Source organism: Canis lupus, chromosome 13 (assembly GCF_048164855.1).
Source record: "Canis lupus baileyi chromosome 13, mCanLup2.hap1, whole genome shotgun sequence".
Classification (NCBI taxonomy): domain Eukaryota; kingdom Metazoa; phylum Chordata; class Mammalia; order Carnivora; family Canidae; genus Canis; species Canis lupus.
In genome coordinates, this window is record NC_132850.1 from 33,172,292 (window position 1) to 33,198,429 (window position 26,138).

General features: G+C 36.2%; 1 long non-coding RNA gene across 1 annotated transcript in view; it reads left to right on the forward strand.

Moving 5' to 3' along the window:
* The window catches only part of LOC140602855 (uncharacterized), a 33,253-nt gene that overhangs the window by 3,333 nt on the left and 3,782 nt on the right, over positions 1-26,138 (forward strand). The window contains exon 3 of the long non-coding RNA XR_012005788.1: positions 24,395-24,476. This is a non-coding gene — a long non-coding RNA (uncharacterized lncRNA). The remainder of the gene's footprint in view (positions 1-24,394; positions 24,477-26,138) is intronic.

The following is a 26,138-nucleotide window of genomic DNA, read 5'->3' on the forward strand; positions in this document are numbered from 1 at the left end:
CTTGACATCTACATATTCAATGTGATATGGTTAATATTATCAATGAGTGTAATGGTCCTTACCCACTCAGATTATTTCATCTGATCTCATATCTGTTTCCCCTCCTCTCTTTTCATTACCACAAATATAGGTCCATTGGTTTTACATGATTAAAAAGAGAAAGTTTCTATGTTCAAGCATAAATTGTTTAGGTAAACTCTTCACCAGGAGAGGCAGTTCCTAGAATTGTGTTGCTGATGTAAAAAACAGTAAACCCTAAAATATTGGCCATAGAATCTGGGACTTGGACGGAGAAAGGCAAGCAAACAGGATTTAAAAAAGATTCAAAAATGGAAAGGAAAAGAGGAGATTGGCAAAATGGCAGTCCGTGTTACCCACTCTTCGCAAAAATGTACTGCTACAACTAAAAAGATAGTAAATGAACCCAATTGTCAATTTATGCAAGTAGTTTCTTGGCAAAATGTTGAAACTTGAGCTAATTGCTTTTAGCAGCATATAAGTTACTAAAAGTAAAATGGTCTTTTGTGTTAGACTTGTATATGAATCATGGCTTCACTGCCTTATGGCTTATAAACTATGAGCAAGATTCCTTTTCTGAGATTTGGTTTGTAAAATCATGTTTAAGATAAGGATCATGTCACCTCTACCTCAGAGAGTTACTGTGGGCTTTCACTTGTCATGAAGATATGCAACGTGCTGCCACAGCACCCAGTACACCTAATTCATCAATACAGCCCCAAACACCATACCATATTCAATGAATGACTATCTTTCAAAACAGTTGCATATGATCTTTACAATGAAATGTAAAAGATGAACTCACTAAACACCATCACAATCTCTGTCTAGTAGGACGAGACCTTAAAGAGGGCAGGAACTTAGTCTGTCTTGTGCATTCCTCTATCCCAGTCTCAAAACAATGCACATAGTAGACAGTCAATACATATCTGGACATTAGGTAAATGATCAAGGAAAATCCTAACTTCTAGATGGGAGAGACTTGAAGGCCTGGCTAGACCCTCTTTTTGTTTGAAATGTGCTGGTAGTAAATGCACACTTACCTATGCCTCCAATTAGTGGCAAAGACTGTATCTATCTGAAAGAGCACATATCTTTTCTACAAGGGTTGCTACTACTCACCTCTAATAGTCTGGTGCCATTTTAGAACACTACAGATGGAAAAATCTGAAACTGTCTATGAAATTTACCAGGTTTAAGCGTTTGCCTACATTTCTTTGGGAATACTCTCAAGACTGAATGAAACTCCGTGATAGGAACCTACACTCCACTATCTACCCATTTTCAGTATTTGAACTTTCCTTTGATTACGCCGTATATTACAATCATTATTATATGTTCTTATCTTCGACATTGTTGGTATGCTACAAGTGATGTTGGGTCTGAATCTGGAAAAATGAGGAAAGAAGTCCTTCTCACTATTGTTTTGATCATCTGGTGAAGTAAGGACTCCCTAGAGGGAAAGGATGTTTATAAATGATAAAGGGGTCCACAGGAGTAACTAATTATTTGTGTTAGTCCACAACTCTTATGGTACATCAAGTTTAATCAAGGATCCTAACACTTATTTCTAGTAATTACTGTGCTGATTTTATTGTTTCTCATTTGCACAATCACCTGACATTTATCCATCCTTTCAATGGGCTATAGTGGCTGACTAGCCTATAACAATTGTTCTTTGAAGAACAGATAATTCTTTTTTTTTTTTAAGATTTTATTTATTTATTCATGAGAGACACAGAGAGAGAGAGGCAGAGACATAGGCAGAGGAGAGGAAGGCTCCTCACGGGAAGCCTGATGTGGGACTTGATCCCAGGTCCCCAGATCATGATCTGAGCCAAAGGCAGATGCTCAACCACTGAGCCACACAGGTGTCCCAGAGGAGAGTAATTCTAAGAAGATCTTTTAGAAGTCAAAGCAATGAGATTACTGAGGGCCTCCTTTGTACAAGGCTCCTGGATGCCTCTGGGCAGTGTAGGTACTGTTTCAGAGGACATACCCATGGGTATGAGTGACGGCTTAAATCCACTTTAATCTATATTATTTGTTTAAAGGTGGCCTTTCTTCTAATGCATCTGCCTAAAATGAACACCTTCTGATTGCCCATCAACTTGTCCTTCACAAAGCCTTGTGCCAGGACTAAAAGCTATATTTTTCTAATGTCTATAAAGGCAACTTACTGGGCAGCCGAGATGGCTCAGCGGTTTAGCGCAGCCTTCAGCCCTAGGGCGTGATCTTGAAGACCCAGGATCAAGTCCCACGTTCCGGCTCCCTGCATGTAGCCCGCTTCTCTCTCTGCCTGTGTCTCTGCCTCTCTCTTTCTCTCTGTGTCTCTCATGAATAAATAAATAAAATCTTTTTTTAAAATAAAATCTTAAAAAAAAAAAAAAGGCAACTTACTGCCCCATCCGGGGGGTGGGGAAGACTGGGGTTTCCAGATATGTCTAGATAAAATTGAGGATACAGCCTCATTATTAAAATGAAAGAATATTTTATTCTGGGATAAGTAATCCTTGGGGCAGTCTTCATTTATTTGAATTAGTTAATCTGTAAAAAGCATTCAGAATGATGTGGGGGAGAATGATGTTCTCTGATATTGGGCAATAAAAAGTATAGAGGCTTTGTTGCCAGTAGACTTATTGATTAGTTTATGATAAAACAAACCTTACCTAAATGAACAAATTTCATTTACATAAAGGAAAATCTGTAAATTGAGGATGGGATGTTAAAACATGAAATACACGTTAAAAGACCTAAAAATACCCTGGTCTGGAGTTAGGTTTTCCTAGAGTCAGGAGAACATGTATATTCAAATTGCAGTTCTTCAGAAATAACTGTGAATTTGTGAAAACAACATCTATTTATTAATACCACCTTTATTGACACTGTATGTGTTTTTCCTGGATGATTACTCAAAAATTTTGCACCCCAGTCTGTGATGAATACATAAGAAAATATTTATCACTAATCACATGCACTCACTTCAGGGAATTTCCATTTCATAGAAGTTGTTCCAGATGTGTTTCTCCGAGAAACATTGGTAGAGGAAGAAAACTCCCGTCCTTAAGTCATTGTTCCAAACTCCATGTGTGTCTGAGAGAAGAGGTAGCAAGTAGTGGTAGGGAGCAGAAGCCCTTTGCAATCCTTTCTAAATTTTAGCCTCCAGACACCAAGGAGAGGCAAAGGTGGTGAGAGATGGGTAAGTGAGCAAATAAAATATGTCCTGAGGATCCAGAATTTGGGGTCAAAGCACAGCCAGATGTATTCCACAAACTGGTTCTTAAGAAGCAATGAAAAAATATAGCACAGATGAACTTCTTAGACTACAGTACTGTGAATTGCTCCAAAGAGACCAAGAAGTGAATAATATTATGTACAATTTCCTAATGCTATCCCACCTGAAGGCCATGGCACTTCATGTCTCTTGCTTGGCATTGATCCCTTTCCAGGTGGAACCCAAAGAAAAGGCCTAATTTCTACTCAATGGAACCAACAGAAGGCAGCTCTGTTTCAGGAGGGTAACATGTTCTAAAGGCCATAACTAACCTAAACTATTAACATCCATTTTTACTAGTTTCTAAAATAGAACAAGTTAGTCTTACTGTTGAATTTTTTCACCAAATGTTTTGGTTTAGGGCTAGATTAAAAGGTAGCGTTAAATGGACATGATACATTGTTTTGGAGTTTTTTTGCTTTGGAGTAATCTGTATTTTTGTAACCAGTTTTTACTGACTGAGCCACAGAATGACAGTGTGGCTTAAAACTGCCTATGAAGCACAATGTCCTCATGAAAAAATGTTATAGAAAACTTTCTTTGCCATTTTATTCAGTTTCTGCAGACATGGCACTAGGGTAAGAGGGTTCACGCTTGCGTACTCCTTTCATTCAATCCTCCTCTGTTGTGTGTCTCAAAGTATATTAGTGACAAATAACCCATCTACATCAAATGATCTTTCTTGCCAGTCCTGCACAATATCTGGAATCCATGCCAGCTCACCTTCTAACCAGGCCCTTGAACTCAGCCTTTGACTGAGTCGTGGTGCGTTTGAGAACAGGAAGACAGTGTGGTATGGGGTTGACATGCTTGCCCTTGCAGTTTGTGTTTGTTTCCTATTGCTGCTGTAACAAATTGCCACAAATTGAGTGGTTTGAAACAACACAGATTTATTATGTCACCATTTTGGAGGCCAGAAATCTAAAAGAGTCCCACATGGTAAAATCAAGATGTCGGCAGGGCTATATTCTTTTCTGGATATGCTAGAGTGGAATTTGTTTTTCTTGCCTTTTCAGTTTTTATAGGCTACCTGCATATGTTGGTAGGTAGCCTATACCTCCCTACCAGGCTGATAGCCTTGGCTGATAGCCCCTTTCCATCCTCAAAGCTGATAATATGTTATACTCTTTCTCATAAGTATGTCACTCTGACTCTTTTGTCTCTCTCTTCCATATTCAAGATCATTGTGATTACTTTGGATCACCTGGGCAATTCAGGATACTCTCCCTATTTTAAGGTCAACCAATGGGCAAGCTTAATTCCATCTGCTATCTTAATTTTCCTTTGTCATGTAACATGACATATTCACAGGCTCCAAGCATTAGGGCATGGACACCTTTGGGTTAGGGGGCATTCTTCTATCTACTAAAGAGTCTGATTCAGATCTGAATCTTGCTTCTCTGACACTTGTACATGTCACATTATTTGTTGAAGACTTGGTTTCTTGAATAGAAAAATTAGAATGTTTGTGCCTTATAGGAGAGGTAACTATTATTTATTAAAGATCATGTGTCTGACACTGTGCTCAATGAGATGGAACTAAATGATTTGAAGTTAATAAAGAACTCTGAGTGCTTCTCTATTCATTCTATTTCCTTCCATTTTTAACCCAGAAATGTGTGTCGCAGTAATCATTGGTAAGTGGGTTTGCCCTCAGCAGACCTCAAATTTTCCTTGAATGGGCTGTCCTAATGTCTAAAGTGGGGGTGGAAGTGGATGTAAAGAACAGAGAGCTTTTCAAACCCATTTGACCATTGACCTAGGCCATATCTTCTAGTACAGTTTTTATTGGCAACAAAGTTATCATATTTATCCTATCACTTTATCTCCTATATACAAGACGAGTTTTATTTGTGACACCCTAAAAATTCAATATCCCTTCTGTAGGGATTCTAGATTCTAAATTCACTCATACAACCAGCTGGGACTCAAACACAGATCTGACAGCAAAGGCCTTTTTCTTAACTATTAATCATCTTTGCCTGCATCCTACAATTATTTTAAGATTTAAATATTTCTATGGCCAATATCCCACACATTATGTATATCCAGTAATTGTGAAATCCCTCTCACTGCCCAATGAGTAGAAGGGGAATCAAGTAAACTAGAAATTTTAAAATATTGTATAATGACAAATAATTTTTAATTTGACAGTTGTTTTGTGTACTCACTTATAGGTACTTCATTTTACGTGCAATTAGTTTTTACGTCTCAGAGAAAATATAAGGTAAATGAGCATGGCCAAAGTTGGCTTTGTTCATGGCATTCATGTTGGTAAATGAACAGTATAGAACAATGAAATCCAACTGTGTGCCTGTAAGTCTCAGAGCTAACATCTCTTTTTTTTCTTTTTCCCAAAATAGAATAACATAACCAAAGAAGATTAACTGCCATAATTTTTATTTTTGTCACTCCAGCATGAATTTATCCTTATATCTTCTGATAGTAACACACTCAGGCATAACTCTAAAGGACAGTGTCTGAATATTAGATATAATATTAATATTAATATTACCCTTATAATGATAAGTAAGCAAAGCTAAGATAAAATTTTACTTCATTAAAAAAAAAAATCATGGACAAGATACTATCCAGTATTATCAGGCTTTCCTAAAAAAGCTAACTGCTAACCCTTACTGACCAGCTAATGACAGGTTTTCTCTGTTACAGTTAGTGATAAGTTTTAAAAATCAGTAGATGTTTCTCAGGACATCAAATACAGGATGAGACCAACCTGCTCCTATGGGATTAGTCTGCACAGCCATTAGTGTTTTTGAGGAAAAACAGTGACAGATGTTGTATTACTCACTTTTGTTGTTGGGCAGATTTATATAGGCATGCACTACCACGTAGCTAATGTTAAAACCAGAATTTCCACATGTAAAAATATACACTGTTGGTTTAAAAAGTTCGAATACCTGCTGTATCATCTTATGCTGTAATAGTCCAGTAGAATGTGGAAATTTTACCCTTTTGGAAAAATAATTTGGAAAGCCAGTGCTGGTTGGATTTTCTCAACTACAAATTTTTCTGAGCCTTTTTATGTGTAGACTTTTTTTTTTTTTTTAAATTTGCTCTGAGTTGTGATGTGATTTGCAATGTAGGATCACATAATAATTAAGAGACTAAATAAACTATAGAGTCAGAAAATCAGAGTGTGAATCATTCACCCATTCGAAATGCATGACCTTGGGGAAGTCATTCAACTTCTCTAGTATTTATCTGTAAATATTTGTCTGTAAGTAACACATATCAGCCTCAGACAGTTATTTTTAGCTCTTATAAGTCATTTTCACTTTTCGACATAATATTTAGCATAGAGTAATACTTACTAGCTATTATTACGACTTTTTGTTAGTTAGGGTTGGAGCAGAAACAGCACATTCAAAGTAGTAAATTGAAAAGGCTTAGGAATGCTGAGTGGCTCAGTGGTTGAGCACCTGCCTTCTGCTCAGGGGGTGATCCCGGGGTCCTAGGACTCAGTCCCTCATCCAGCTCCCTGCAGAGAGCCTGCTTCTCCCTCTGCCTGTGTCTCCACCTCTCTCTTTCTCTCTCATGAATAAATAAATAAATAAAATATATATATTTTTAAAGACTTAAATGAAAGGGCTATACAAAGGTGTGGTCAGGCTATAAGGAAATGAGACAGAACAGTTGATTATCCAGGAACCATCAATAGTTGTAAACAAGGGTCATCCATTGAGAGAAAGGGAAGGGCCTGGTATTATCAGATGTAAGGAAATCTGTAGCCTGGAGGGCAGGTGTCACTGAATAAATGCTGCAAGAAAGCAGAGGAACACAGCCACGGACACAATCACAAGTGGTGGGGAGGGAGGTGAGGACAATCCATTCTCCCCCTGCCCTGCAAATGACTCTCATTTGTCAACTCATTGGAAGCCAGAGACCAAGGAAGCACCGCAGGGAAGTCCATAGAGGTCAGTCCTCTGGGACAAGGGTCAAGATAGAGATGGCAAATGGAGTATAACCGGTGTTGCATGCCAGGTCACAATTTCCGCCGGAGGTCCTGTGTCTGCTCCTGCATGAATTTTGACAGTCTGGGCCCGCTTGCCAGGTGCCTGCTCCAGCCTTCCCAGGATACAGCTGTGGCATCCCTCCAGCCCAGGGCTCTGGACACCAGTCACTCTCTTTCAGCCACGTGGCATTCTTTCAAATCAGTGGTACCGAGGTTGCAAGTCCACAAAACTTCTCTATGTTGGAAGACTTCTCAGCCAGGCCTGGTGATGGAAAACCAAGGCCAGAGTGTTTTGATGTGAAGACACGAAGTAGGCCTAGGGGCACCTGGGTGGTTCGGTCAGTTGGGCATCTGCCCTTGGCTCAGGTCATGGTCCAGGGGTCCTGGGATCCAGTCCCCACGGAGCTCATCGAGCCCTCAGGTTGGGCTCCCTGCTGGATAGGGAGCCTGCTCCTCCCTCTTCTTCTGTAGCTCCCCCTGACTCTGCTCTCTCTCTGTCAAATAAATAAATGAAATCTTAAAAAAAAAAAAAAAAAAAAAAAGAAAGAAAGAAAGACAGAAAGATAGAAAGAAAGAAAGAAAGAAAGAAAGAAAGAAAGAAAGAAAGAAAGTAAGTAGGCCTAACTGTGTGATTCTAGAGTCATTTCCAGTACCAGCAACTCTGAGTGGAGGAGCCAGACCTACCACATTTTCTTCTCTCAAAGACAATTATTTTGGACACGTGTAATATTTAATGTTTTTCTGGGTTCTCAGCAAAGCTTTGCATAGAAGAGGGTGACTTTATTAAATATGAGATACGTGGCAATAGTGTCCCTTGCAGTAGATTTAATTCAGGACCTCCCTCTTTGTGAGATGGTTGGTATTTTTAAAAGATTTTGCCCACAAAAGTATGTCAGGGGAGATAAGATACTGGCATGGTGTGTGATTAAACAGAACACACGGTTTCATAATGTTTGTTCTCTTTGCTTTAGAAATGGCTAGATAGAACTTAGAGCAAAAAATGAAGGTCAATTCCTAACTCTGCTGTTCATTAGCTCAGAGAGATCACTTAATCTCCCTGGATTGCTGTGCCTTTCATCAGTGTCATTAGGAAACAAAAATGTGGTCTGCTCTGGACATGAAATCACATGACAGGAGAATCTTTATGTAAATTATACTTTATTTGGGAAACTCCTATTCATTCTTTTTTTCTTTCTTTTTTTCTCACACTCTGTCCTCCACTCCCCCTCTCTTTTTTTCTTTCTCTGGCAACATGAACTCTGCTGTCCTTTAACTCAGGGAAACCCAAGAGTTCTGGTCATGACTTGTGTATTGACCAGCTTTGAGGTTTTGCAGAAGTCACACAACATTAACCAGATAATACACACTTTTAAAGATGCGTTCTTTTAAAGGCACACTGAATAAAATATAACAATTTTATCTTTCTTCAATCTTACTTTTACTGTCGGTTATTTAACTATGAACATAGTTGCACACTAATTCTTTTTTTATTGAGATCTAGTTGGTTTTATAGTTCCTTGCTAACTTAGTAAAGAATAATATTGTTTCAAAAAATTTGACTGATACAGTTAATTCAGTTATGCTGCTAGTATAACTAAAAAAAAAAAAAAAACAAACTGTTCACTCTCATCATAGAAGAAGAATGATATAATATGCCAGATGGAAATCCACTTACTCCTTAGGGGTCAGGAATGCAAATAAAATAGCTATGTAATAATATGGTCCAGCTGCACTTTGGGGTTTAGCAGAGGCCCCAGTTGTGATGTGACATCTGAGAGATTTTTCACAACATATTTTTCCAGCTGAAATTTGTCATGTCCAGATACAGAGTCTGCCAAATTACAAAAATCTAGACAGATGCTAGATTAAAACAAAACAAAACACAACAAAGGCATTTATACAAGTTAGGAACTGTTCAATAACTACTGCTTCCCCTCCAAAATGGAATCTAACAACTCAAAGAAATATTGTTCATTGAGTCTATAAAATAAGTAGAGCTACCGTGCTCTAGAGTTTGTCTTTATTTCTTTATCTGAAACATATCAAATGCTCCTGTCAGAGGGTATTTGCATACGTGAGTGTACTTGTATGTGCGTGTGCATACCCATTCATGCTGTGTGTGTGTGTGTGTGTGTGTGTGTGCCTCTTCAAAATATGGACCATTATTGGGAAAGCCAAGAGCATTTAAGAAATATACATTCACATTTTTACCACTGTTCAAAAAGCCTCAGGCTTAGTGGCCTGTGTCATTGACTCCCTCACACTACTGAGTCAATCAGTTGATCTAGTGAAGATCGTTATAAATTTAAGAGTGACGTCAACTGAGTTTGAGTTCAGATTCCCCCATTTCCATGCTTGGTGGCCATGGTGACAGCCAAACTCTCCAGACTGGGGGGGTTCTTGAATGAACAAAGATAGGCTTAGACTAAAGAATCTCTGAGAGCCTCTGAAATCTGAAATGTATTGGATCTTATTATTTTAATTTTAGAATTCAATTATTTGTAGCTTATGTTGCCAAAAAAATAGCTTCTAAGTAAATATTTTTAAAATATATCAGTAAAATTTCCTTTTCAGAGCAGTTTTAGGTTTATAAAAAAAATTTTTATGGGGAAATACAGGGGCTCCCTTCTCAGTTCCCGTTATTGACATCTTGCATGAGGGTGGTACATTTGTTTCAACTGCTGAACCAATATGGATACATTAACTAAAGTTGATTACTTGCATTAGGGTGTGCCCTTTATGTTGCAGTTTTGACAAATGTGTTATGTCATGCATCTACCATTTCAGTATCAGAATAGTTTCAACAGCCCTCAAAGTGCCCTGTGCTTCATCTATTCATCCCTATTTCCCTCCTCCTGAACCTTTGGGAAACCACTGATTTTTTTTTTTTTTTATCTCTATAGTTTTGCCTTTCCCAGAATATCATAGAGAATATAGCCCTTTCAGATTGGCTATTTTCTTTTAGCAACATGTGTTTATGATTCTTTTGTGTCTTCTTGTGGCTTGATAGCTTATTTATTTTATCATTGTATAATATTCCATTGTATAAATATACTACTGTTTGTTTATCCGTTATCCTATGGAAAGACATTTGGTTGATCCCATTTTTTAGCAATTATGAATAAAGCTGCTATAAACATTCGTGGGCAAGTTTTTGTGTGGACATAAATTTTGAACGCATTTGGATAAATACCTAGGAGCATGATTGCTGGATTGTATTGTTAAGACTGTGTTTAACGTTGTAAGAGCCTGCCAAACTGTCTTAGAAAGCGGCTGTATCATTTTGCATTCCCACCAGTAAAGAATGAGTTTCTATAAACAAATGTTTTTATTTTAAGAAATACAATCTAAATAAAGTCACTCGAAATAGCTCCTGAGTATGAATAGTTTAATAAATAAACATCAATGAGCTTATACTTCATATCATAGGAATTCTTATTTATACAAGATAAAAAGCTATTTGATATATGTCCAATAGTTTTGTTTTACAGACTTTATCACCCGTTAAAATATATATCTAAGATAATCCATAGATATTAAACATTGCTTTTGCATAAAATACTTCAAGAACACTTTTTGCTGCATGAGATAAGGTTTATTACAGTTCATGTATGTTTTTATTACTGTAAGCTATGTATACAGTTGATGAGTCCCAGAAATATCTACAACACTTCTGAGATAACCATTAAGTTCTGATGATATTATGAAATCTCAGAACTTGGTCTACACTTGATTCAGATGGTTTCTGGTGATCAGACATGTCTTAGTGGAATCTAAGTAGATCACATGTAGGATTCCATTGCATATGAAATTAACTTTCAGCTCTAAAATCTAAACTTTGGAGCATGATATCCTTTTATAATATAGCCCCTGATTTCCTCTCTACTTTCCTTTATTTACCCTCCTGCTCATATCCGAGATACAAAGAAATACTTGGCATAACAATGTTTGCTGTTGTGTCCAAATTCTGGAACCTAGTAGCATATAGTGAATTTAGATGTAGATCCTAGAGTCAAAGAGCATGGTTTTGAGTTTCCAGATATGCAACCTCATTGCTGTTTGAAAATGAGTAAGTCATTTAGTTTTTATTGACATCAATTTCCTCACTATATATATATATATAATATTATATATAATAATATATAATAATATATATTCATATATATAATATGAAGTAAATTACTTTTATATATACTATAAATAGTATAGTAATATATATAGTAATAGTATAGTATATAATATATATAAAAGTAATTTACTTCAATTCTGTGAAGTATATATATATTATATATATATTGTATATTATATATATACAAAAGTAATTTACTTCACAGAGTTGTTATAGGGGTTAAATGAGACAAAACCTGCAAATAGTTTAGTAGCAGAAAGACAGCAAACAAGAAATGTTAATGAGTATTCTCATTAATGGTGCTGGGCGTATTTTCTGTTTTTTGGTTTTGTTGTTGTTACCGTTTTTTAAAATGACTGTTCTCGTTCTTTGTTTCGCTTGTTTTTAAAAGGCACTTCAGGGATCATCTCCAAGAACTATTTCTTGGCACCCCTTCGTGAATGCTACTAATAAGCTGAGTGGGTTCTCCTTTGCTTGATGAATCCTCCCCCTTTATGCTAAACTCATCGCTCAATATAATGTTACTTTACTGTTTCTGTCACACACATGAAAATTTCTCGATGCTATAGACTTTGTGTTATCCCTTTGTTTTTTCCAGCATTGGGCACATAGCAGTTGCATCACTTAGGAATTTTTCAGTTGAAATAACAGAAAATTTAACCAAAGTAACCGAAGACAGAGATTTGTCCTGGCCTGATCAATGTTCTCGATGACATCATGAAAGACTGTTCTTTCAATGCCTCCTTGTCACTTTTCCTGTGGCTGTTTCTACTTAGGGCTGCTCTCCCTTGGGGTTGCAAGATGGCTGCAGGACCTGCTCCTGGCTACCAGGCTTCTCATGTATAGTGAACAGAAGGGAGAGCGTTGGTCTCAGGAATGTCTTGGGAGAGTAAGAAAGCTTCTTTCTCAGAAGCCCTCAGAAACATCTCCTCTCATCACATTGACCTGAATTGGATCATATATTCATCCTTGAAGGCAAGAGCATGGATGTGCCTATTGGCTGAGGTCAGTTGGGTCAGGCCTATAGCTGAATTTGCTGTTATCTTTCTCCCCTTACATGGGCTGCCCAGAGAAGGAGGAAATTAGAATAGAACTAACATACTATGACCAAGAAAAAGGAGGAATGAATGTACTAAATATAAGAATTACATCCTCCATTTTCAAAGGCACAAAACTGGATCCAAAAATATACTGTGACTTTTGATGCTACCATATCTATGGAAAGGGGTGGCCTGCCTAAGCACGATTTCCCCCATGTTTACCTCTTTGAAATGAAATTCAAGTTATGTGAATGGGAGCTAGCCTTCAATACATATAAGCTGACAGAATGTTTGAATTTTAATATCTGCTTCATGAGATCAGGGTCCTGGTTTATTTTGTGTATTGCTAAATCCCCAAGTCATAGAACAGTGTCTGGCACATTATAAACATACAATAAATATTTTTAAATAATTAGTTCATTCATTCATTCATTTAATGAATTGTAATAGCCAGTGTTTGAGGTTTATCAATGGAAAGACCACAATTGTAGACATTGGGGTAAAAAAATCACATTATTTCTAGATTATTATTTCTAGATTATTAAGGTACCCAAAAGTTCTTTGCCAGAAACTAAATTTACATGGCATTAGAAAAAAGGGACCAAATGAAGACCATGTGTTTCAAAGAACTTGTTCAAATCATGTGAGCAGCTGCATCATGACATGACTGATGAAGAAATTAGAAGCAGTGAGGGAAGGACTTTAGCCATGTAATCTAGGGGAGAGCAGGTTTAACTATTTCCAGGCTATGCTCAGTATAGCAATCGGAGTGAGGTGTTAAAATCTAATTCACATCACAGGACATCTCTGCACAAAATAATGCAATGGCTCTTCATTTGCATTAAAAAAAAAATCAGCCCAGATTCTTAAAAGGCCTATGTGGCTTTCAGAAACCAACCCCTTCCTACCCACATCTCCACCCTGCCCCCAACTACCTATAGCTTTTGTGACATCTTGTGATACTCTCTCCCTCACTTACTTCCCCTCCCACCATTGTTACTTCTTTGCTGTGGCTCAAATAAACCAGGCCTCGTCTTAGGGCCTCTGAACTAGTATTTCCTTTTGCCTGAAAAACCCTTCCCTTGGATTGTACAAGACTGTTCAGAGTTACCACTCCATCAGGACTAATGTGGTCATCCTGTTTAACACTGTATCCCATTCATCCCTGCCACCCTGACACTATATCCGTGATATCATGCTCTACCTTTATTATTCCCATAGCATTTATTACCTTCTCACTTGTCACTTAATGTATTTTATCATTATTATTCATTTTTTGTCTGCCCATTAGAATGTAAACTCCAGGAGGGTAGTGATTATGACTTTATTTACTGACTTATTGCAAGGCATAGCCCAAATACATACTCAACAAATAATGATTGAATGAGCTTAAACTATATTAATCATTTATTCAAGTCAATAGTTAAGGCTTACTCCATACAGACAAATAACCCCAAAAGGCTAATTGAATGTCTGTCTTTATTTTCCAGCACACTATTCTTTATCTTGGTCGATTCTATGTTAAAAAAAAAAAAAATCTTACCAAACAAAATGTATTTTGAGCATATTTAATACTCTGACATTTTTCCTGCATTTTAATGAAACTCAACTGTTAAATGAAACTAAACAGTGATATAATAGGCATAATAGTGACTGGTTCATAGCCAATTTTGGGTTTATATACAATTGCCCAAAGTTCAAATATATTAAAAAATTTTCAGCATAAAGTCAAATATATGTTTCATTGTTTTATTGTGTTAACCATCATGATTGAAACTTGAGTTTTTCCAGCAGAACATTGTTCCATATGAGAATTTTATCTTTTATCACAGAATGGCACATATCTTTATCTCAAGAACAGAAATTTCTAAAATATTATGGTCCTACATTTAAACTTTTTTTTTAAGTGCTAACCAATAAATAATCTCTATTTTAGTGGAATCTTCCTTTTACAGACACTAATGCATGTATGAAAGAGATAAATTCTCCTTGGGACTTTTTTTTTCCTGATTGGAGTCTTTCTTCCTAAATGTTATTGATACCAGCTACCAATAATATCCTCTTGGAAAAGAATCACCTGTTCTCATGGATGGTGACTATCTCAGTCTCTTTTGGCTGCTATAACAAAAACACCATAAACAGGGTGGCTTATAAGCAACATTTATGTCTCATAGTTTTAGAGGCTGAGCAGTTCAAGATGATGGCACCTCCACATTTGTTGTCTGGTGAAAGTGGCTGCCCACTGACAGCCTTCTTCTTTCTCACAGTAACCTCAGATAGAGGAAAGGAGGAGGGATCCCTCTGGGGCCTCTTTTATAAGAAGACTCACCCCATTCATGAGGGCTCCACCCTCATGACTCAATCACTTCCCAAGGAACTTACCTTCTAATGCCATCACCTTGGGAATTAGAACTTCAACATATGAATTTTTAGGCATTGAGGGGAAACAAACATTCAGTTGATAGCAGTGATTATTTGGCCCTTTTTTTAAAAGATTTTATTTATTGATTCATGAAAGACAGAAAAAGAGAGACAGAGACACAGGCACAGGGAGGAGAAACAGGCACCATGCCAGGAGCCCTATGTGGGACTCAATCCTAGGACTCCAGGATCACACCCTGAGCCAAAGGCATCTAGATGTTCAACCACTGAGCCACCCAGACATCTCAATTATTTGGTACTTCTTAAAAATTAAGTTGATAATAAAATTTAATGCAGTGGTTATTTGGCACTGTTTTGTTCTGCAGAGCTTAATTCCTTGAAGATATTAATTTTGTTTTGTTTTTTCTTTTTCAGAATTCTTGCTTCATTTGTATCTGTTTACCATATGTTGAGAGAGAATAATGGCCGAAAGCTCAAATGTTGTAACTTTAAACTGCTTATATAACTTGGTTATCTGTAGACCAGGCTATATATTTTCCTTCCATCAGGCTCCCTAACAGCCTCTGTGTTCCCTATGACATCCTACATCTCTGAGAAATCTCTCACCTGAACTCATCCAATTCATTTACTCTTCAAACTTAGTAAATATTCATTGTCTTGTGATAGCCCTTTATTTAATTCTTACCCTCTTTTTTTTTACCCTCTTTAATCAACCAAAATATTTCTTATTCCTCATATAATTTATCCATGCCTTTGTTCAATCATTTCAATATGTATCGGTAGACCCTAGTATAAACCAGGCACTATCTTAGAGAAAGAAAATACAGTGGTGAACACTATAGACCAATTCCTTGCTCTTATGGAATTTACGAGATGGGGTCTCTTTCTCCAATGAACCATGTCTCCCTATATTCCCATTTTTGTGTAATTCTTCTCCTAAAAATCTTGGTTTTTTTTTTTTTTCTGTGATTTGCTTTAATCATAAAATGCATGGAAGGCAAGTGTTGGTCTGAGGGTTTAAAAGGATGGGAGATTCTGCATTGAACTCTGGGGAAAGCTACCTGCAACATAAGGCCCTGACTACTCTGAGTCCATCATGCTGTGAGAAAGATAATTGAGCTACATAAAGAGCCCATGTGAGTGAGGCCATCTTGGAAGTTGCTATTCAATTGGTGTCACCAAATGGGCCAGGCTGGATGGTACCACCCTAAGCAGACACAAACCCCACTGGCTCTGGCTCAAACTACAACATTGTGATCAAATAAAGAAAGTAATTGAAGTCTTAAGGCACTAATATTAGGATAGGTTGTTATATAACAATAGATAACCAAAACAGAAAATCCTTTCAGTTAAAGTTGATTTATAGAAAGTTAAAACTCACTAAACATCACCACCCCCAATTGTCCTCTTATGTATTTATAAGAGGAAAATACATGAGTAACCATACAATCAATAATCATATAATATAAAAATATTCAGTTCCATGATATTTTATACACATGCACACATGCACACATGCATGCACACATTTATTCTTTCATTTATTCAAGATTTTTTTAATGATAATTGAACATCTAGTTAACACCAGGGACTAGACCAATGAAATAAGTAAGACTCATATTTCACAGAAACTGTGAAAGATAGTAAATATTTCTAGTGTTAAGCCATTGTGTTTTGAGTAATTTGTTACACAGCAATAAATAACTAATTCAAGAGATCTGCTTCGGACTATCATGATAAATCTTTTTTTTTTTTTTTTTTTTTGGTACACTAGCACTCTTTAGAGTTGACATCATTATAACAGTTGAATAGCTATGGTGAGAACTAGTCCATTGTTAGTGCTATTTTTTTTAAGTTGGTTGTAATTTTGTCTTTGTGGTGAAAGCAGATTACAGCCAAGTGTCTAGTTAGAAAGAGAAAAGTCACAGAAGATACAGGGAGCATTCCACAGACTACACTGACCTAACATATACTATCATAGCCTTGCATGTAAAACAAGACTCGTAGTTAAAATACATTTGGTTATACAAGCCTTATGTTTTAAGTGAATTATGGGGACACTCAGAGGTCCCCTCAAGGTTGGGCTAAAACTTAGACCTAGATTTTCTGCCTTCCATTCAGTGATGTTTCCACCTTATCACATTTAATGCTTATACTAGGGGCATTTATATTGGGGCAGGTATAGATGAAATAAGACTGTATGTTGGTTCTGGGTTGTAGGTTCATGGAGTGCATTATGCTATTTGTAAATTTTGTCCCTGAAAATTTCTATATAAAAGCTTTAAAGATAAGGAGAAAGAGCTCATTTGTCCTTTAGTTTGTTATAATTTTAATATGTTGTATATATAATTTTTAATAACCAAGTATTCTGTGATTTTCAAGGGAAGTAAGTACAGACTATAAACTTTGCCAGTTTAAAACATCCACTCATAATCATTCTAGCAAGCAGAAACTAGAATCCATTTTAGGAAAATAAGCGTGCTATAAAATCACCATTTTTCCTTTGGTAGAAAATTGTTGGTTTTCATTTTATGCTAACTGGATTTCAGTCATGTTGATAAAGTATTATTTTTATCAAGTCCAAAGTATGAGCATTTGTGATGTCATAGGTACCGTATTGGTTCACTTTATACTCAACCTAGTAAAATATATATCCAACAGAATTCAACTAGCTGGGGCCCTATTTAACATCTTGTTCAGTTTTCTGGCCAAGGGTAGAAAGAACACAAACTGATTGAGAAATGTAGTGACTGAAAACTAAATTTTAGGCTATGTCATGTGATTTCTACAGCTTTGGTACAACCTCTTAGAAAAACTTGCCAGAATTTATTGCAAATCAGAGTTCTAAAATACGTAAAGATACATAAGATACATCTCTACACTAACTGCACTCTGTCCACAAGGTATGTTCACACATTTTAGAAAGTTGCTAGAGCAAGGATAAAAACAAAACAAAACAAAAAAAGAGTCTTCCGTTGTATATTTTAACTAACTAGAAAATTCAGTAAGCAGAACTGATCATTCTCTATGAATTAGGGTTATTCAATGAGCTTCAGGATAGTAATGCCATAGAATAAAATGTATGACTCAAAAAAATGCAACGCTGATAACATTCCTGAGTGTTGATAATAGTCACAGAATTTTCCTCCTATCTTATCTGATGATTTATGGCAGAGAATAAAGTAACGGAAAATTTTGGCCAACAACTCTGAAGACAGTGGATTTAAACTGTCTTTTTCCCAGAATCAGGACTATTCTTGTGACTTAAAACACCACAATTCATATTATTTTAATTACTCATTTTTAAGACCATGGTGTGTCACAAAACCTGTGGCTATGACTTTGGAGATTTATTTTTTCCAGTTTACAATATGACACAAAATATCATAGTAAGCCACAGAACCTTACTGACTTGGACTTTCCAGACTTCAGAACCACAGACTGCCAGCCCTTTGTATGTCATCTGAAATGATCCAAAGGTTGCTCACCCAGTACACATCCCCAAGTTCCCAGTTTGAACAAACACAGACATTTGATGAGGAGCCAAACCCAGAACAGCATGCCTGGGCTTTTTTGAACATGGAATTGCCTCAAATTAAAACTAATTTATTCAAGAACTCCAGACCAGATAATAGTTCTTTCACTATTTGAGCTCTGCAACAAATTGTATATTTGAGAATATTGTATTCATCCATCCATCCACTTGTTTGTTCATTCACTCATTTATCAAGTACTCACTCATTGGCAGAAATCAAGGCTCCTAGTCCCCATGAGACCTATATTCTGGTGGGCGTGACAGACAATAAATATGGAAACTAATAAATAGACAAGATGATTTCAATAGCACTGGATGAAAATTTAGTCCCAGTTTCCTTCTTAGTAGTTGTGTAAAGTTGATAATGTTTCTTAACCTTTTTGATGTATTAATTTTTTTCTAAAGATATTATTTATTTATTCATGAGAGACACAGAGAGAGAGGCAGACACAGGCAGAGGGAGGAGCAGGCTCCTCGCAGGGACTCCAAGATCAAGACCTGTGCTGAAGGCAAATGCTCAACCGCTGAGCCACCAGGCAGCCCTATTAATTTCTAAAATGTTAAGGAAACAACAGTTTTCCAGAACTTTTTGTGAATATTAAATTAGATTATGCAGCAAAGTGCTTAGAGCATAGTATCTGCCTCATTTGCATTGAATGTATGCTAGGATGTCTACAGTACTATCTGTAATGTGGAAAAAACTGAAATAATCCAAATTTTCTCAGACAGAAATGGTTGGATAAATAAATATATTATATTTGTATGGTGTAGTGCTGCCTAGCTATTAAAAGGCACATACAAGGTCAAAAAGATAACAGACCTTAAAACATAATTTGAAAAAAAAAATGAGGAAGAAAATATATGGTCTGATGCTATTAATAATACAACGTTCGTGAACATATATGCATGTGCGAAGCAATATTTTTAAAGAACAGAGAAAATATATCTCAAATTCATGCTGAGGAATGTTCCTTGAGGGAAGGAAAGGATGATTTAAATAGACATCTGATAGGAGAATTCAAAGAATCATGCACTTTTATCTAATATGTATTATTTTATTTTAAAAATAAAGCACATGATAAATTGAATTGAAATAGTAAGAGGGGAAAGAGCGAGGGGAGATAATATCCTTTAAATGGATAATTGAGATACTTTATGACAAAATGGTCATTTGAAAGGAAAGTTCTTGGCAGCCATCCTTTCTACATGGTAGTTACTTTGACAGTTCATTTTCACCTCACTTAGCAAGGGTCTGTGGAATGAATGTGCTCTTGGTCTTCAGAAAGCTCAGGTGCTTGAGGTAAACATATTTACTTAGGATAATCAAGTAGATTTTCTCTCTCTCTCTCTCTCATCCTTCTTTTTTTTTTTTTTTTTTTCTTCACTTAATGTTATGTTTAGACATTGTCGTCAGCCAGGGACTTCATCACATCTGGGATACAGCACAAAATTCTTGACTGCTATCCTTGAGCTTAAATCAAAAAAGTCACAGTGTTCCAGGGCATTGTCACAGAGTAGTTGACACATGGTTTCTCCCTGCCCTCCATATTACAAAGACCTGATTGACTTTTACAGATTCCAAGTGACCATCCTCCATGGGCTTTTTATATCACTAACTATACACATTTGTCTAATGCTGCCAGCCTAAATTCTTTCCGGCTCTGCTGGTTTTTAACTTTCACTAAGTGCTTATAATCCATGCACATAGTCACTAAGTGAGGTTGTTAAATTTCCATTTTCCATCTCCCATGAATAGCTACTCCAGCAGATGTGGCCTGGGATGGTTGTCCCCCAAACCAAAGCTATTTGGCAAAGATATGTCTTGCCTTACACAAGCAGAAGAAAGGGCTTTGGTGGCTTACATCTTCATTCACTGTCCTTACTGCATGAAAACCAGAACATGCTTAAAATAGGAGTAGCTGCCATGGTAGCTGTTCAAAAGTTTAATGGAATGGGGAAAAAATCATTGTTATTTTTATTGCAATATCTTTTCCTTAATGGGTTCTCATCAGGAAATAATGGGACATATTTTTCCGTTTTCTTTGGGGATATGTTGCTTGTGAGATTTTTGGCACGTCTCCTAAGACTTCAGGACAAATAATAATATACCCAAAGGACACTCATTTAATGAAGTAAATTTATAAAAATGCAGCTAAGAGGGGTGAAGAACTCTAATTTCTTTGTTATCTTCCCATGTCCAGATGTTGACTTCAGACACCTGACTCTGTGCAATTCTTTACCAGAGACTGACGGTAATGTCTAAAAGTATTAGGTTGATTTGCTTGCACGGTTTCTCACCTGGTCTCGAGGAGTCATACTGTCCATGCTGCAACCAAGTTCTTCAGCTTGTAACAATGTTGACAAAGCTGGTAGAGACCCAGGATAAAGCAGGCAGATACTTCTAGAATGCTAGCAATACATTAGCCATGGAGATAGGTGAATTAGTTATTAGAAAACATGCAGGACTCTCTCGACTCCTAGAACTTTTTCATAAAATCCAATGGAATGCTCATTTCTATCTGTCTGACCCCATATTTTTAAACTTCTAATATGGCTTCTCTGATCAGACCAAACCACGTTTGCCTGTTATTCCCTTTAATGTTCTTGATACTTCTTACCTTTAGGCTATTAACTCTTACAGAATTCCTTCTTTATATTTTTTTCAGTAATCCTGATTGAAGAGAACATTCCAAACTCCCTCATAGGAAATGTCCCTGACTGTCTCACTTCTCTAATCAGTTCTATGTTTTACAGTTCCTTAGTACTTAATATATAACAAGTTTAACCCTGTCATCTGATATTTTTTCATCTTATCTTTAATAGTTGCTCTGTTGTATAAAGAAAGGATGTTTGATTTCTCCTCTGAAACTCTCACCATCACCATCATCATCAACCTGAGGCCAATGTCACATCTTTTTCATTTGTGTCTTGCCTTTGAAATCTCAATTAAACACTGACAGTGTGAAGGAAAGTCAAAGGAGAGAAGATAACCTTAGTTATAATTGTCAAGAATTCAAAATCTTAAGGACTAATTGAGGCAACAAGATATAATATTTATTTTTAAATAATGAAAGGAATTTAAATAATTTCTAACAAAGAGAAAATATACACAATATAGCCAAGCAAATCCCTTCAAAAATAAATTTTTGAAGGACTCAGGGTAAGGAGAAATTACCTCTAGTTGGGGATGGAGGCACGCCCTATGAAGAAAGTCCAGTTTGATGTGGGGGGAATTATAATTTATTTATTTAACATATTCACCAAGCACTTGATAAACCTCGGGCGGGATAGAATTTTACTAGGTTTAGAGAAAGGGATGAAAAGTCTGTGAGCAGATGAGTAGTTACAAGAATGCTTGAATAATAGTGGAGTCAATCTAGTATTCATTTATTCATCAGTATATTTAATAAACGTTATCCTATGTCTGTGCTACTTGATATTGTGTTCAGCTCTGAGAATTCGGGAGTGACACAGAACAATACCATTCTTTTCCAAGAATTCAAAACATATTAAGACCATCAGAAAAAAAAAAAAGATAATTGATGTAACAGAGGTATATAAGCCAGAATTCAGTTCTAAGAACAAGAGATACCAAAAAGTAAGACACAGCTCCTCTTAGTGAGAGAGAGACAAGTACTAGAATTGATGTAATAAATTTTGAAGCAAAGAATGGACATGAGGTGCTTTGTGCTTGGCAGATTTGCAAATGTATTGGAAAAACTATAGGTGCAAGAGAGTGTGACTGAAGACTGGATAAAAATAAAATGTGCCGTCCAGCTCAGCTAAGCTTTGTATGATCGGGAATCTGATAGGTCATACCCCATGGGAGTCTTTGAAGAATTTTAAATTGTTGAGAGACATATTCAGAATGGCCTAGTTCAGGAGTAGGTTTATTCCTTAAAGCAATAAGAATATAGGATGGGACAGTTAGGAGTCTAGGAGTCTAGGATTCAAAAGGCTGGCTTCAAATGAGGGTAAACTGTAATGGAAGGTACCACCAGCATCGGAATAAGTAAAGGAGTAAAAAAAAAAGAAAACAAAACAAAAAAAACTTGCTGAATAAATGATTCAATAATTCTTTCCTGGTTTCTTGCCTGAGAGGAGAAAAGCATGAAACTTTTGTCAAAGATTGCACTTTTGTGTCTTGGTCCAAATTCCACTGGGGAGGAGGAGTGACACAGGAAAGGCTCTGGGCCACACCACATGGGACTCTGCTGTCTGCAGATCTGTGTCCATCTGGTCAAAAGGGAAATTGATTGGCCTGAGGCAAATATAAATGGGCCAGAGAACCATTTAGTCAGAGTTAAGTAACAATTCTCTTTTGGGAAATTTACCTGTTATGATAACTAAAAAGTAAAGTTCTGTATTCAATGGCACATAGCTTCATAGCAGGAAGTTCTGTTCAACATTCCAGAAAGTTCTGCATTACTTTTCCAGTACCTCAATTTTTGAAAATGTTCAGAGTCAGGAAGTCTGCTTTCTGACAGTTCCTCTTCCTAGGACTTGCTCTGAAAGCACTGGCATCTCAAACTCTGTGGCCCCCTCCCTTTCTTCACTTGAAATCTTACCTCCTTGTACCCTTTGGTGTTAATTTTTTATAATTCTCTTACAATAATGTCATAACCATTTCTTTTGAGAAATTTACTAACCCAAATGCCTTATACATCTATTTTGAATTATCATCATCTTATCACCCTTGAGTTTACTCAATTTAACCAGTCTTTTTATTATTAGACTCCTAACATTTGATGTTGACTGTCTTCCTGTTGTTGTTTATTTTTACTTTGTTTTGTTATTTAATACTGACTGCTCTTCACTGCTGACAAACTCTTCTAATAATTTCTAATATTCTTTGTCTTAGACCTCAAATTATTCCCTTTTTTTTTCCCCTTTAGGCCTCAGGGAAATTTTATCCTGTTAAGTAGATGGTCCTTAATTTTTGTATGAACAAACAGAGTTACCTATCAAAACATTCCATCTGAATTCGTTCAACTAGAATGAGTTAGCCAGTTATACTAAATGTATAATGCAATTAATCATATGATCCAAGCTGTATGTGCACACACACACACACACACACACCTCTGACATGACATATTAGCAGTCATTGGTCTTGTTTATTTGTTACACTATTAAATGTCTGAGGATAGAGATCACATCCAATCTAACTTTATTAAAATAACATAGCATGAATATAGATCTACATTTCTTGTAGGTGTGAATTAAATACAGAGCAATAATGATACCATAACTTGTCACAAGATTCATGCCCCAGTATCAGTCATTGAACTAGCTAAGGTTTTGTCAAATTTCTTGCCTAAACATGACTGCTAACTCTGGGAAACGAACTAGGGGTGGTAGAAGGGGAGGAGGGCGGGGGGTGGGAGTGAATGGGTGACGGGCACTGGGTGTTATTCTGTATGTTAGTAAATTGAACACCAATAAAAAAAAAAAATAAAATAAAAAAATAAACATGAATAGATGAGATTATGTTTTAGAAGGAAAATATATACCCGAATAAATAAATATAAATATTAAAAAAAATCATCCTTACTCAACTTACACCATTTTTTTTTCTAATAAGAATAATGTAATTATAAGGGAATATTTGAAGAAAACACAATGAATGAGATAAAAAATACAATTTAGCATTTAAAAACAAATAGCACTAGAGGTATATAAAGTTTCAATTTTAACATTCATCTGAAGAAACACTATTTTATTTTGCTATCCTTCTGGTCAAAGAGGTATTTAGGGTTGAGCTATGTGTACTTCAGGATAGAGAATATTAAAATTTTGTGTCAAAAATAGAAATTTTTTACTAGCAGTGGGTCAGTGGAACTCTTGACATGTTAGCAAGGACCCCCAACTACAGACTTTTCATTTTTTTGTCTTTTTTTGTTTTCTGGAATATGAGGCTATCATTGGCTCTGGGATAACTAAACATTATTGGGGTTTGGTTTATCCAAAACCACATATGGTAAACTATGCTAAGTAGAGGTTTAAACTTGAAAATGATGTTGAAATGCTACTTTGGTTGTAGATATGCAGGAGAAGACAGACAAATTTGCCTCTCCACTGCCAATGTCTTCCACATCAAAAGGATTGAGTCAGAGATGTCACTGGTATGTTTCCTTTTTTATTTTGCACCTCAGAAGCCCTTTCTCTGTCCATTTCTCCCTTCTTTTCCCCCGAGACATAAGAAGGGTCAAAAGGCTCCAAATATTCAGCCATTTTAGATTGAGTAACTGTATGGTTTTGGTTTTTTTTGTTTGTTTTGTTTTGTTTTTTGTAGGTCAAGGGAGAGGTACGGTCTCTGGAAAGACAGTCTGCATAGATCTGACTTACTAAACGGGTCATGGTAGAGTCATAGGTTAGCCTACTGACACAGCAATATATTTTGTTTGTGTTCTATAGTGTCTTCATTTGAAGAAGAAAGGCAGAAGCTTGATACTCCCTCAGAAAAGTCTGTGTAGTGTTATTCTGCCTCAAATTTTCCTTTCTTTCTCTTTTTTCTTTTTTTACAAAAATTAAGCTCCTTAAAAATAAGATTGTGGGGATGAAAGGAGAGAGCGATAAATGGCCAAAGGGGACACAATTTTGCCTCATTCCAAGTATAGGTTTTAACTCTATTACGAATTATGAACTTGGCTTCTTGGTTGAATTCTCCCAGGGTAGCCCAGCATACCGCCTCATTTTCCAAGCTTGTCATAACTGTGTGAAAGAGTCCATAACCAATGAATGCATATTTTCAAATGAGAAATAATATATATCTACATATGTACACTTTAAATCATAACAGTAATACCATTTTCTATATATTAAAAATCTTTAAAAATGCCTAGTATAATGGAGTATCAACCTAGGTACAGTGTGAAATTCATGGATGAAAATTTGTCCATAGATACTCAATTTCAAAATATCTGGGAAATACACGATCTGCTATGAATGAATGAATGAATGAATGAATACAAATATACATGCATACAGAAATTAGGCAATTTTAAAGTGTCTCAACATCTTCCAGCTTATGTTTTTATGGATTGCCTTGCTTTCACATAATTTTATGTTATAGTAAGGCAAAGATGTTTGAAATTACCACAATTTACTTTAGGACAAATTAGATAATGCATAATGAGCAAGGAAAGAGATATATTTTAAAATCTTATATATCATTTTTTGTCATCATTACCTTTGAAGGAAAAGAAACCATGCTAATCTTTATAAGAAGAAAATCTCTGGTAGCCTGTCATTTCCACATACTACTTTTTCTAACATCGGAGTCTTTAATTGGATAGATGAAAATATATCAGCAGTTGGTAGCTTGAAGAAATCTAAAATTTTAGAGTCTCTTGTTAGCTTAGGCATAGAGCTAGGCAAAATACTTTTCACTTTTGGCAAAAACAATGGGAAAAAGCATTAGTCTCTCCAGGATGATTTTTGTTACTTCCTACTCTAGGGAAGTCCAGAAACACAAAGTGAGATCAGAATTTTTCACTAATTTCTGGCCCTTCTGTTTCTCCACATTCTGGCAATAAAATGTGGAAAACATATTTGTTCAAGGGCAACATGAACTTTTTCTGAACCTCTCAAGACAGCCACTTAGTCATAGAAAAACACAACTTTTTGGTTCTTCCTTAACTTCAATTATTGAAGCAACGAATGATTCGTGCAATGGCTTCTCCCATTCTCCACCCAGTCAGCATTCATTTTCCTTTCTTTACATATCACATTATAAGTCATGTTAGGCCAAGTTCTGGATTTATAGAACACTCAACTGAAGACGT